Consider the following 14,841-nt stretch of genomic DNA (forward strand, 5'->3'; position numbering starts at 1 on the left):
AAAAAGAAAAAGTCAGGGACACGAACAAGGCCTCTTCTCTTTGCTGCAGATTTGAGCTTTTATCACTTTGAATGTACAAAAAAGCTTTGACACATTAAAGGAAAGGGGGAAACCCAGAAAAGCTTCAAATGAACGGCTCTTATGTCTCATCTTTAACCCTTCAGGCTCATTTTTGGACAGAAACTGATTTTACTCTGAAAATGTTTCCAGGATCCTGAACTTTTCCAGTGATGAGTTTGTGTACATGTTATCAGCTGATGGTGGCTCGAGGTCAGGGGAATTGTCTGATGCGCAGGAAGTAAAGTCTTGTGGTGAGTTCAACATTTTCCAACGGCAAGACCCAGATTTCATCACAAGACGATTCAAGGTATCGGACGTGACACTGCGAACACACCGTTTGATTGACGTGCACAGTGGAGCTGCCATGGCAACGAGCATTTAGCAACACTAAGCTAAATACAGAGAGGCTTTTTGTAACTTTTTATCATTATAAAGACGACGCTTGTTTATCGCTCCTTTCTGTCTCGTTTTATTCTGTTCGCTCACATTAAGAGACACACCTGCGATTAATACCAACAAACCTGAACACATCGGAATCTTTCAGGCCGCAGCTGCAGCGTCCTCGGTTTCATCAGTCAGTCAAATTCATCTGCAAACCAAGGTCAGAGCAGATCAACAAGGTTTTTTTTTTGTTGAAATGACAGGAACATTTAGGTACTTTCCTCCTGGTTGAAAAAACATCAGCTGATACGGCTCGCTAATCAACCCGACGCTCCACCCCGACACTTTCTGAGGCGCTGAAGTCGAAACTTATTCAGCAGGCTCAAACACATTGTCGTGCTTTATTCACTTCTCAACAACAAGGTTTTTTATTAAAATTTTGCATTTTTATAAATATAGAAGAGGGCTTAGACTTTACTCTGGATTTTCTGAATTAAACTGCACTTGTTTAGAATGATTGTTCTTTATGGTTGTTGTTCAGTATAGCTGTGAGCAGTTGTTGACTCCTGTGAGGACACTGGAAGGTTATGGATGTTTCCTGGGGGGGTTCATGAATCTTTGTCAGTAGCTGCTGATGCCCCCGGCCATTTCATACCGTGTGGATCCGTGTTCACCTGTTCGTTTATAACCTCGTGTTCATCCGTCCGTAATTAAAAAACACGTGTGCAGCTGCTTCGCATCCTCAACTATTAAAGACTAACCTGTTGTAATTATACAGTGGATCAAATGCCCGACACTAAGAGGGGGCCATTTTGAGTTATTTTTTATGTTTATTGAGCTGAACACAGCAGAACATTTAGCATAAGAGCCCGATGTGTTTCTCAGGAGAAGGTGGAGACCAAAATCAAAGTTAAAAGAAGGTGGATATCGGCTGTAGACACAAACAAACTCCAAATTAACAATGCGTCTCTACATATGTGTAAATAAGCAGCGTGTTTGTGTTTACAGTAATGTCTGGTAGTTTAGTCCAGTGGTTCCCAGGCTCACAAGATACATGGGAGGGATTGTGATGTGTTTAATGGAAGAGGGAACTGCTGCAGACGTTTGGATTCACTTTCACATTCGTTTATTCGGGGGGGAAACGTTATAGTGGGTAAACACAGGCGTCACTTCAGTTAAAGCTCTGAACATCAATAGAACAGAACATTATTTGGTGTCATCAGTTACACCTTTGTTTACCGTATGTTTTTAAAATGGCCGCTGTGAGAAACGTCTATTTGGGCATCAGGTCAGGCTCAGTGCCAGGATCTTAATCTTGGATGAACCTTTTAATCACAGAACACTTAGTTGACTGTTTACATCTGCTCGTCTCGCTTTAGAAGAGATGAATTATCTTTTTAGAAAAGGAAATGTTCTTTTAGCCTTTATTGTGCATTTAAATGTCAATTCTACTGATTAGAAATAAAAGAAGACAGCTACGAATAAAAGTTACGACAACACATCTGCATCACACAGTTATTTCTGATGAAGGTTATGTTTTTATCTGTGTTTGTTTGCAGGATTACGCAAAAACTCTGAGAACTTTGTGGAGGGGCAGGGCATGACCCAGAGAAGAACCCGTATAATTTGGAGGCAGATCGAGTATTTCTTTTCACTTTCTTTAACCTGGGAGATCGAGCGTTAGCCTTAGTGGTGGCATGTGCTCTCTATGCCACCTAGCGTGTTTTCACCCCTGTCCAAAGGTTTGTCGGCAGGATTACACGAAAACTACTGAGTGGATTTCTGTGAACCTCAGTGGAAAAGATGCGACATCGGCTGAAACAGAACCTGTTTTTATTTACATTTTCTCTAAAGTCTTGGATCTCACAGGCCACAGTACTCCCCACTGATTGTAGTAGAATAAAATAAAACACAGCACAAGCCACCGCTGCATATTTGCATGTTGTACGTGAGCATACATGTGCAGGTGAAGATAATCCTGGATGTAAACACGCTCTGAACTGGTGGCTGATGTGTGTTATGTGCAGAGAACGGCGTGCTCTCTTTGAGCTGCTGTTTGCCTTCTCAGTCAGCTGATGCTGTTTATCTCAGCGCTGCTCACTTTGAAGCTGGTTTTCCACAGAAATGCGTGGGAATCGTGTTGACTGGAGCTCTGCAGTAGCTGTTGCCTCAGAGTTGCACATGACTGACACACACACACACACACACACACACAGACACACACACACACACGACTGTGTACCCAAAACAATCGGAAAACTGAAAAAAAACAAACTCTGGGTAATGTGGAGAGCAGGTTGGATCTTGACTCGACAGACGCTAACGGCAGTTGCGTTGCCAGCTGCTGGTCGGTTGCTTTCTATTGTCTGTTTCAGGGAAGAGAATCAACATATACCTGCTATTCAAAGCAGGGACAAAGGCCAGGGCTGAACGGCTCTAATGAATCGCAGCTGAAGTGAAAGCTCTCGCTTTTCCTGTTTGACCAACCTGGCTTCAAATAGCCTCTAAACAAACACACAATCCCCCCTTTTTATTACAAGCTGGAAATCCAGTCCCAGTGGTACACACCCTGATGCAACTATAGGAGTATATTAGTACTCAATGTTCCTAAGAACTTGTGTTCTTTCCCCCTGGCTCCCTAAACCGACGCCCGCCTGTGTCCCACTCTTCATTCTTCTCATTCCTCAGCCACTAAAACTGCTCCTCCTCCTCCTCCTCCTCCTCCTCCTCCTCTCTGTGTTGTGAGAAGCTTTTGCAGAGTGTACTCTGAAATACTGCAAAAATAAAAGAAACAGCAAAGAAGTACATGAATGGTGGTGTATTTTAAGAGTGCTGAGATGAAACGGAAAGAATGAAAGGGCAGGCTGTCGGCTGACATGCGTTTACAGGTATATGACTTTGCCAAAGACAAGCCTGCTCTTGTGAGCTGCCTTTCAACTGCATCACAGAATAAATTTACTTAAGCAGGAAGCAAACACAGTCAGCTGATAGACCATCCGGGAAAGAGAGACTTAGAGGACGTCCGGACGAGCTGTAAGAAAACATTGAGGTTCTTCCACAAATAAAGTCGGAATAGGAAGGAAAAAAAAAACATGTCGTCAGCGTGACAGTGGTCAGAGGTTTGTGCTGTTGCTGGAAAAGCAGATGATCATGACAAGGAGGAGGAAAGGTCAGACAACAGGAAGCAGTAATGGGAAGTTAAATCCCTGATATGGATGAAAGACAGCAACAGGGAAGAGAAATGAAACTCAGTCAGAATTGAACCTGATTAGGATTTGTTTGGTTGAGCGGAGCATGGGCTCCAAAAACTGCACATCTGAGAAAGCCTGAAACGGATATAAATCACATATGAGGTAATTTCCTCTGCAGTTACCAAATTAGTTATTCTGACACGTTCTCCACGTCTGACGGATGTGATTCACCAGATAACTTGACGCAGGACAAGTTTGAGGAATTTCAGTGGGTGTAATTAGGACACAGTTCACAGGGACACATGCAGCGGACTGTTACTAAAACTGTTGAGTCACAAGTTAAACTTTACCCAGAACTCTCTTCTTCTCCATGTCCCTCAACAAGTCCTGTGGCCTGTAGTTTAAATAGTCAAAATCAGTTTTTGTTGATAAAGAAATGATAATTGTAGTTTTCCTGAGCGATTTCATGAATTCCCTTAAACTTGAACCCTGAACGAGAGTTTTATTTTAGTTTAGTTGAGTTTAAACAGAAGTTTGGTGACACGCGGGTCATTGACCAGGCTTGACAGGGTCAAGCATTGGGATCGAGCTAAATTCAACTGTAAATAAAAATGGAACACTGTCATTTCACACCGGTGATGTCATTTAAGGTCTGAGCAGCAGCGATTCTGGTGCGAAGCCACAGCATCTCTCCGATACACAGGCTAGACCAATTGCGAGTCAGCTGTCAATCATGCAGAAGAAGGATGAGAGTATGATACTTCAGAAATGTTTGTCCTGTAATTCACAGTTTACACTCTCGCTCTGATACCGGGCTCCAGACTGAACAGCTCAAACTCGGCCCAGATCGCAACTTGGGTATTTAAATCAGTATTTTAGTTTTTCATTCAGTTGCCATGCTTTTATTTAGAAAAATATTTGTTCTTGCGCCTTCTGTTCGACATGAAGAAACGAAATCAAAACTTGTCTCACGTAAAAGAGAAACTTTTTGAGTTCCTCTAATCAGCAATTGTTGCTCTGTGCACAAAACTGGTGCACTGTATCTGTAAGAGTGTGGGCGAGTGAGAGAATGTGGAAGAGAAACAGCAACACATCAGAACCGTGTATTTCCCCCATCCACAGACTCCAGTCCTTTAATTGAGTCAGACGTGTGTGTGTGTGCACGAGTGTGTGCGTGTGAGTTTGTGTGTGGGAGGAAGAAGTCGGCCAAAATGTCAATCCAAACACAGAAGGTGTGAGATTTGTGCAGGTGAAGCAGGGAATTTTTCTTGTGGGGGCTGATGAAGCGGTGTCACAGGAAAGCCGCAGTAAAAAACACACTCTGCATATGACTTGAGGCCATGATGAGGAAATGACTTAAGAAAGAGACGAAATACATTCAGACTGGTAAACAAATCATCTCAAATGAGTTCTATTTAAATGTTAGCAGCCAGAGGCAAATACCTTCTGCTCGAGACATGGTTTGGAGGGTGTTATCCACCCAGCCGCAAGAAGGGTCTTTTTAAAAAAATCAGCTGACACCAGAGGGGAGAGAGAATTTCTTCAGACAACAAAGACGCCTCGTTTGGATTCCTATGTCGAGTCTTGTGCAAGAAAACTGCTCACTATTCTTCGTAATGTTGGTACCAGATACCCTGACGTCTTGGCAGATTCAGGCCACATTTTTTATGGTTTTCAAGGTTTGGATCTGGTCCATGAGATTTCTCTTCCTCTTTCCTGACTTAAAAATATCAGGTCTCTGTAAAAGAGCTGCAGAAACAAACCACAACACGTCAGGCAGAGGAGTAGAGCGTTCAGGAGAAAACACAAGCGTCTCTCTTTGTGTTAGCTGTTGACCTCCTTCGGGGTCCAGTGAAGGGCTCGCTGCATTCCTTCACGCTAAGCTCTTGTTTTTCAGAACTCGCAGCGGCATGGTCGGACACAAGTGAAGCCTGAAAAGGCCTCGGATCACTGAGCTAATGCAGTGTGTACTTCAGCCGCCCCGCATGTGACCACCTGAGCTCGTCAGGTGAAATCCAGGGCACAGAGAGCAGAGGTTTTTTTTTTTTTTTTTTTACAAATGTGCAGGGCCGACAGACTGCTCTGTCATTCTTATGGATCAGATTCTAGAGGAGGAAAATATTTGTAGGGACTGGACAACAAGGAACAAGCTTTGAGTTCTACATCAGGTTCACCAAAGGCTCAACAAGTTTGCCAGCACTTCACCACATCGAGCTATAAGGAAGAGGAAAGAGACGCTCCACTGACAATCTGCATGAAATCATCTTTTTCAGCTATGCGAGTTATGCTAACATTGCTAAAAACAAAAGCCACAAATAGCAGTTGACCTTGTCGTCGTAAATGTTAAGCGATCACAGTTCCTTACAGTTTTTCTCCCAGTCACAAACGCAGGTGCAATGAGTTTCTCCGCCTAAAGCTTTAAAGTGCAAGCAGACATGTTTGCAGTATGTTTAAATGCAAAAGGCTAAAAAAATATTTGAATCTCTGCTGTTCAACAAATACATCATCTGCCTAAACAATCTGCTCCAGTCATATAAGTCCCATGTGTAGACGTAATATGTGTCTGAAGGAAATGGAAAACGAGAAAAACGAGATGAGTTCTGTATTTAAATTGCATATTGAGCTCTGAGCAGTGCTTCTCCTTGACCTTGCGGGGGCGTCCTTGGTCACGTGCTGTCGCCAGTCTGAGAACGAGCACTTATCTCTATTATTAATCAGTGCATGTTACACCATGTCGTCACGTGGGACAGTTTTCTCAGGAGCACTTCTTCCCCTCAGTCTCACGCCTATCAGGTTTCATCAACGGAATCCAATCCAGTTTCAGTCAACACCTATTTCCTCAAGTCATTCTGGTCAACCTGGATATTTTGCTCTGGAGGCTCGGGGGGGGGGGGTTGTTGACCTGCTCCTCTTCATTCTCTGTTTCAGAAAAGGAAAAAGAACTTGAGACGAAAATCATGCGAGGAGATAAAGTATCCAGTTTCTGTTTCCTGTGAGAAGTTGGTGAACTTGAGACAAGCGAACGCTGCATTACACCAGCTCATGTTGCTCAGACCAGAGTTTAATCATGTCAACAAGACTGATGAATATTTTCAGCATGAATATGTGACATAGGTCAAAGTGGAGCTGGTCTTCGGAAACTCAATGAAAAACCTCATAACTGGCAAAGAAACAAGCCCCGTGTGACTGTGCGTCTGTATTTGCAGTATGAGCACATCAGCACAATCACAGTCCAGAGATATGAGATCAGGTGAAAGGTTCTCAGCAAACAAGTGAGAAGGAACATGATGCAAATTACAACTTTATTTCAGCTGTGATGGAGAATTCTGTCCATATCTTTGTTAATTGGCAGAATTACAGGAAAACTACTGGACGGATTTCCACAAACCTCTGGTGGAAGGATGTGGTACGGGTCAGGAAGAATCCGTTTAGGCAACGTGGACAATAACATTTTCAAATTGAAATCTGCTTCGGATAGTGGATAGTGTCCACACGACTAATGAAGACGTTTGGAAACTCCAGGGCTGCGTTTTTGTAGTATTATGGACGTGGCCTAAATATTGTTGAAGATTGGGACCAGGGAGGAGATCCAGGATTTTTTTCTGGCCAAAATTTATAGAAAACAGGAATGAATGTTTTTTCCTCCCTTGAGCTTGAGGCAGATGCATTTCAGTCGTAATCTCCTCTGATTGCCGCACATTCAACATCAAACAGCCCGAGCAGCAGTTTGTTCTCACACAGTCCAGATAACTTATCTCTGATTTATCAGAGGATTCAGACTGAGCGGCAGCAGCCGAGGACACAGGTCACACTGTACAGGAAGACCAACAGGATTAAACACAACACGAAAATATAAATGAATGTGTTTTGAACCTTAAAACTAAATATGACTTGGGAAAAACAGTCCACGTGCAGGAGACACAAAGGAAACAAACATACGTGCATATTTTAACCGGTTCCATTGTTTGGTATGAAGATGATAAACATATTCAGCTGTATGATCTGAACATGTCTTAAATATTTTAAATAGCTGAGCGGAGGTTTGAACCGCGGCTTGAATCGCTCTCATAACTTCAGCATCTGATGTCAGATGGCAGTGATGATGATGATGCTTCTCAACACTCCCTTGAATTAAACTTGAAGGTGTGTCAATCCACCGGGATGGCGTTCTGAAGCCTCCAGTTTTTTCCAGCATCTTGGTTTTTTGAAACCAGAAGTTAAAGATCAGGAGGAACCCCCGCTGGATGCTATGGTGTCAATCACTGTATACACGCCCCACTGCATACAGTGTTTTACATCGTGCTTTATTTAAGAAGACTTGAAACTAGAGATCGAGACATAAACCCCCGAGGAAAATGTCCTTATAATTTTCTAATAGAAACAACCAGTGAACCAGAGAGTACAGGTTTCAGTGATTATCACATCGGCTTCACTCTCTGGACCCAAAGTCTACGTCCAATTTTATAAACTACGATTGGACAGAAACTCAATTGAAAAGCATTTGACCAGTTTCGATGACTGTTTTCTTGCGTAATTCAGTTTCTTTTGCTTGAAACACTATTTGTTTGCCACTTGCTATTTGAAAGTGCAACATTCCTCATCTACTTTTCTTTACAGTTTGAAGAAGTGATGACAAGAATAAACTACGTATTTCCTTCACCCTGAACGCGGCATGACAGGCATATAAGGATCTATTTTATTAACACATCTCAGACAAATGAATTACTGTTATGAGATTATTTTTGGACTTGTTTTATGAATCGTCTTGCGAGTCGGATCAAATTGTCTCGCAGGCCGTTCATGGCTCGGAGGCTCCCCTCCCTTCATGCTGTTATGGTCTGCGGCTGAATTATAATGATTTATGATGTGGGTTTTTTTCGTTTCCTCTCAGCAACTCGTGACTGGCATCAGAAGAAATGGTCATCTGTCTAATGGTCACATGAAAACACATTTACTCAGTTTTCTCTTTTTAACGTGCTTACCAAAAATCTGGTACCACAGATAAGCGGGTTTTACTGTATTTCATTGACTTTGGACACGTGAGCTCTGCGACCATAAGGTAAGTGCATTAGCCATCATGCTAAAACAATTCAGTGTGCAAAACAGAAGGAACTCCTCTGGTCAACAGATTAAGTGTCTCTGAAGATGTGGACATGGAAAACTTTGGAACATAACAAATACATTAATATAGACATGCACATGAGTGGAGCAAATAAAGAAATGCAAACAGCAGCTCGTGCACAAACACACCCGGATCAGATGACATACTGTTCAGGTGCACAACAACATGCACTGCATGCATATGCACACATTTCATGCTACATGACACGTGTCAACACCTGCAGCTCGAGCGTTCGTGCAGGGACGTTGTCATTGTTCATTAAATTAAAATGAACTGGTCAGGTGCTCACGGAGTTCCCATTAATGCAAACCCTGACTCCCAGGTGCTATTGTCTTATGTTGCATTAAAATACAATGAACAACACTGCAATAATATATTTTCCTACTTGGCAGCAATTCAACAGGATGTCATGCAAATGCTCTGCAGAGCAGCAGCTCCACAAAAACATAAATGAAATATTTTCCAAGATTAGTTTTTCTGTGAAAGGGTAAATTTCCAGAGCTAATGAAACCAGCATTTAGTAACCAAGGCATGCACTAACCTAAGAAGGGAATTAATGATCTAAATATTTAACTGCTACTGAGCTAAGATAATTGCTTTACATGAAAATCCAAACACCCACGCTGTCATTTCTCATGGAGTTTGATCCCACAATTGATCTGATTTATAGCTCAGATAATCTTCATTTAGAAAAAAAATCCCATATGAGATACGAACCAACAAATTTACTGTTTACTGCTGCATATGTGGCCTCAGCTCAAAAGAAAAAAACGGAAATGTGAGCGCATCCAGTTTGTATGTGTTCATGGTTAATTCAGTTCAAAGAGGATAAATGATCATTTACCATCTAATACATGGACTTCCTGTAATTTTCTTTAAATACTCCAATAAGTTTCTTTAAATACTCCCACCGACAGTTACACCATTTATAAGTATGAGGAAATTAACAGCAACCCTGAATCATTAACCCTCTGTTCAGTTAAACTGTCAGTAAACCAATAAAAACAATAAATTACTTATTTATTAAACAACAAATCATTGATAGCTGTTTACACCTCCGACCACACTGGTAAGTTCTGCATATGTGCATTTTTTTCGATTTTACATGTAAGTGAATATGTCGGGTTTTCCCACATTTATCTTCCTGTCATTTTTTTGCTGTCAGTGTGTGAGTGGATGTCACTCGGTGTGAGTGCTCCTCTGTGAGTTTAACAGTGTTTACATTGACATGAGCAGACATAAGACAAATGAAGAATATAATAAAGAGTATCGTCAGGCCTTCTGTTAAGGTTTCACTTAAAGGAACTTCAAACAGGACACGAGGAACCTTCTGACCTTTCAGACAGATAAACCTCTTTTCTGGTTTTAAGGAACTTTGATTGAATTCTGTTGCGTTGGGATTTAGACTCTAAAACTCTGGATTAAGTTGTTTGCACAGAGCACAAAATATATCACAAATATTTATGATGACGCTGAGAGGATTATCTTTTCCAACAGGAACACATTCAGCTACCTTTTCTTTGTCTCTGTGAGATGATGGCGGAGCAACACTTCACCACACGGCTCCGTCCCTCTTTCTCTGGTGATGTACAGGCGAAGTACTGGAGCTGGCAGCGCTCTTTGTGTCTTATCAGCTGAGCGCTTATTTTGTCTGTGCTGTAATCCTCCCAGTCATCACCCATGGGGAAGGATGAAAGACTTCAGCCCTGACCCAAATTCACAGAAAGACCTTGAGAGACAAAACAAAAGCAGAGCTTATAGAAAAGCCCTTAATTAGTGTTTTTTATAGGATTGTGGATTCGCTCGGTGGCAGGCGCACAACAGAGGAACCACTGAAACCCGTAATTTCATTTGTTTGGTAAAACGTTTATCAGAGCCGGGAACAATACCTACAGCTCTGAGACCAGGTCATTTTCATTGTCTGCAGATTAAAGTGACACTGTGGGAACAGTTTATGCTGAGGATCAGGTTCATGAGGTCAGAACCACAGACTGCAAGTAAAGATAAACACCAGGGATGCTATACACACACACATATATATATATATATACACACAAAATACATATTCCTATATATTTGAATGATTTCACACCAGTTTTAGGGCCTCAGAGATTATTTTTTCACACATTTAACACGTCACAATTGTGCATCAAATAGGCTCCACAGAAAATACGCTGAATAACTGTAATAACACAAAAAATTTAAATCTCAATTAAGAGCTATCTGTCCGTTCGGGCCGAGTCAGTAGTGATCGTGGAGCCGCAGCTTTGAGGTCCCATCAGCCTCGGCTGTCCTGGGAATTAATGGTGTGAGAGGCATTAGTTTCGTTTTATTGCGGATTGTTTTTTGAAGGTTGGTGGGATTTATAAACAGACCAAACAGAACCAGAGTCCTCACTTCAGTTTTAAGATACCAGCATGAATAGACTTGGGGAAACGTGTTTGACCTGAGCATATGTAAATGCCTGCATACAAAGAAATTAACTCAAAATCACCCAGATACTGACGCTGGTGACGATGATTCATCTCATTTTCATATCATCTATTAACTAATTAAAACCAAACTTATCGGAGACATGAACAAACATCAGTATGATAAAAAGTACCAACCTACTTTTTTTGACGTGTGCTTAATGAGTGTGAACTTAAAATGTAAACCAACAGAACAAAATCACCGTTCCAACTCTGACTCAGATTGGGACAAAACAAAGCGTAGGTGTGATCACACCTCATGAAAAAGAAGTTTTCTGAGTTGAGAATTGTCTGAGGCGTCCTTGTTTATAATGTGGGTTAACAGCCACTTCATTGGATTTACAGCAGAAGAAAGACTTATCTTTGCTGAAGAGCTTTCACACGGTGTCTGTTAAAAAAAACAAGAATCCTGTCAACATCATCATGTGACCGCGGTGAGGTCAGGTTAACAAGGTCAGGTCCACAGTTCGACACTACAGCTCCTACTGGACGACCCACGCTGATCAGAGCCAAACTGAGAATGAGATTAAGACGAAACCGAAATCCGTGTCATACGATACTGGCAAAAAGAAAATCACTGCAGTTGAAAATGTGAGAAAAATAGCTACGGAAGTGTTTTAGCCTGCGGCTTCAATCTCTGGTAAGAGATGGTTCAGTTTGAGAAACGTATTCTACAGGTGACTGTGCAGAATCTGTTGGTGAGATACATTTGATCCCTGACGTCGTGCTGTGTCGCAGAAGTTGAGACAGGTTCAACAGTTTATTTTAATCAGAACTTCTTCATCATCCTTCAAATCAATGAGGAGGCAATGTTTTGTTTTGTCTGAGTGCAGCCTTCAGCTCGGTAACTTCCCAGAAGAAACTCAGTCCCACGGAGTCTGATCATGTTCATGTTGTCCAAATTATTAAGAAGTGAGTCATCGTGTTTGTTCTCCCTGAAGCAGTGATTTCTGCCTGACCACCTAAAAATGTGTGGTTTTGCTGGAGTGGTAAATTGTGATCACAGGCACTGCGACTTGCACGGCCACGTTTCTTTGCCCTGTGTGGATTTTTCTTTTTTGCTGACCAAGTGCTGATCCCAGCTTCAGATGGGGGGGGCTCTCAATGATGTCATCTCTTTTCAACTTGTCTTCCAGCTAAAACGAGGGATTTCAACAACCTCATCCATTCAGCGGAGAGCATGTGATCCACAGATGCATGACTGCTGGTGTGCCGTGACGAAGCAATAATTGGTCATATGAATTACGCACAGCCACACGCTGAGCGTCCCCGAATTACTACATAAATGGATGACTATCAGCAGAACAGTGTTTTTTATGGAGAAGCACAGAGCCTCTCATTCAGCCGAGTTCAACGGCCTTTGAACGTCGGAGGTCACAGACGTCAACAAAACCACCGTCGATGCTCCGCAAACATGTCGACTCCAAACAAAAGCTGTAACTGACACTGACCACCCGACCCTCCGCTCACCTGACGTCTCATCCAGACATAACAACATCCCACCTTGAGAGCACTCGGGTCAAACAAGCCCGGGCCTGCCGCAGTTTGACCCTTAAACACCAGGAGTCAATGGAACGACGCTTCGCCTCTAAGTGACGGAGCTTCTGCAAACAGCAGGCAGGAGGCTCCGCCGCAACAGCTTCTTCTGTCACAGTTCAAACAAGTTCAGTGGTTATAGAGGAAATGGGTGACCTACATCTTGAATGTTTGTCACCTAGTTTTGTGGCGTCACTGTTGTTAGGGAACCATGTCTTCAACAAAAAGCACACAACCGAAAATGTATTTTTCCTACTTTGGCTTCATGTTTGTGTTTCCAGGATCATTTTAGAGCTTGGACGAGCGGGTTAGTACGAGAAACAAAGTTTAAAGCAGGAAATCTATAAACCTGTGGCTCAAGCCTGTGGATACAGAGAGCTGGTCAGGGTTCAGGTTTTATCCAAGTATTGTAAATGTCAGGAAAGATATTATCCACTTTGATGGATTTGAATCTTATATATTTAAATCTTCTTGTTTGGAGGCTGTGAGGCCACAGTGGGATAAGGAGAATTTAATTTCTTTATTGAACAATGTGTCCTCCAACAAGGAAGTCATTTTTGTTTGTAAGTTAACAGGATTACTCAAAACCCCAATGCACGGAAGAAAACCCCATTCAATTTTGGTGCAGATTCGATTGAGGGTCAGGTTTGACCATTTCGATAAGATGTGGTGATGTTCGTGAATATATCAAGAAACCACAATGGCATTCAGTAGAGTGCATTTCAAAACCAGAGAGGAATATTTGTGTCATATATATTTTTACTGAATTTTCAACTGAAATATCCATAAATAGAAAGAAAGAAGACAAAAACGTGTTTTTTCTACTTTATTGTGAATTTCTCAAGAAATAGTGCAGAGATCTAAATAATTCAGGCAAGTGAAAGTTGATGTGCATTCTGTTAATGATCAAAATTTTTAGGGGGATGGTCTTTGATATAGTTGAAAGGAAAATGTGGCAATAGAGTACAGGTATTTCACCTGCATTAAATGTGAACAGTTTGCAGAAAACTTCTGATGCTATGCATGTGAGTGCAATATGGTGATAAAGTGGCAAAACAGCCTCAGCTGATCGTTATGTGCCCTCAGCGTCTCCTAGTTGAGACTTGTTTTAGTTTCAATTTGACTCTTTTGGACGTTGGTTAGGGTTAAAGACTGGTTTGGACTGGTTATTTTGGACGGGTGCACAGCTGCTGGTGATGATGTTTCCTTAAATACAACCATACTGCTGTTACAGTTATATATATATATATATATATATATATATTGTATGTCCATCTTTGATCGAGTACACACCTCCAGTATCTGAGGAGGAAAACTTATTCTTAAGCTCTTAAACAAGGAAGAAATCAGGTTTCTTTCTGCAGAAATGTAACTGTGATACAGTAACTAGGATTCTGTTATTCACTTACAAGGACTTTACTGGCAAAGACAAGAGGTGGGTCCACTGCCTGTCAGCTGGTTTTATGTTATATGCACTTTGAAACTGCACCATCAGCAGAGGCAGGAGGTAATCTTGTGTGTCTTACAGGGCTCTGTGTAAAAAAAATACTTATATTGTTATATAATAGTTATTTGAATTGAGCTCACGTGATACATTCTCTGTGTTTCTGTAAACAGGAAGTGAAAAGACAACAAGGATGAGAAAAGGAAGAATAAAGAAGATAAACAGCAACATGTTAAGTCTTGATTGGACAAATAACTGAGCATGTGCCAGACAGTGTAGGAGTGCCATGTATACACTGCCTGGGCTGGGTATTTATTCTTAGGCCAAATGTCCTGCGACTTCCTTCCCCTCTGTAATGAGCTTGGAATTTTGCTGGGAACATCATGCCCCTTTCTAAACACAGCACTGGCCTTGTTACTAAACTGCTCATTCCACTGCGCTCAAAACAAAACATGGACGGCCTCCAGTGACCTGCCGTCGAGCACACAGTGTGCCGAGCCAGACGCTCACAGCAACGACACGTAGCCGCAGTCTCACAGCAACACCAGGGTGATTTCACCAGAGAGAGAAGTGCAAAATATTCATAAAGACACTGTTACATAACACGAGAGAGGAAGAAAACCCAAAACACTGAAA

At 41.9% G+C, this 14,841-nt stretch overlaps 1 long non-coding RNA gene across 2 annotated transcripts; it reads right to left on the reverse strand.

Annotated features, from left to right (window-relative positions):
* Positions 1-2,257: 2,257 nt before the first annotated feature.
* On the reverse strand, positions 2,258-12,875 carry LOC138413590 (uncharacterized). 2 transcript variants are annotated; one of them, XR_011245966.1, is made up of 3 exons: positions 12,696-12,875; positions 10,268-10,483; positions 2,258-6,551 (listed from the first exon to the last, which is right to left on the reverse strand). It is a non-coding gene; the product is annotated as an uncharacterized lncRNA (long non-coding RNA). The 2 variants fall into 2 exon arrangements; XR_011245965.1 differs by lacking the exon at positions 12,696-12,875 and having other exon boundaries at positions 10,268-11,747.
* Between the last annotated feature and the right edge of the window lie 1,966 nt (positions 12,876-14,841).

The sequence above is a fragment of the Paralichthys olivaceus genome, chromosome 13 (genome assembly GCF_024713975.1).
Source record: "Paralichthys olivaceus isolate ysfri-2021 chromosome 13, ASM2471397v2, whole genome shotgun sequence".
Taxonomy (NCBI): domain Eukaryota; kingdom Metazoa; phylum Chordata; class Actinopteri; order Pleuronectiformes; family Paralichthyidae; genus Paralichthys; species Paralichthys olivaceus.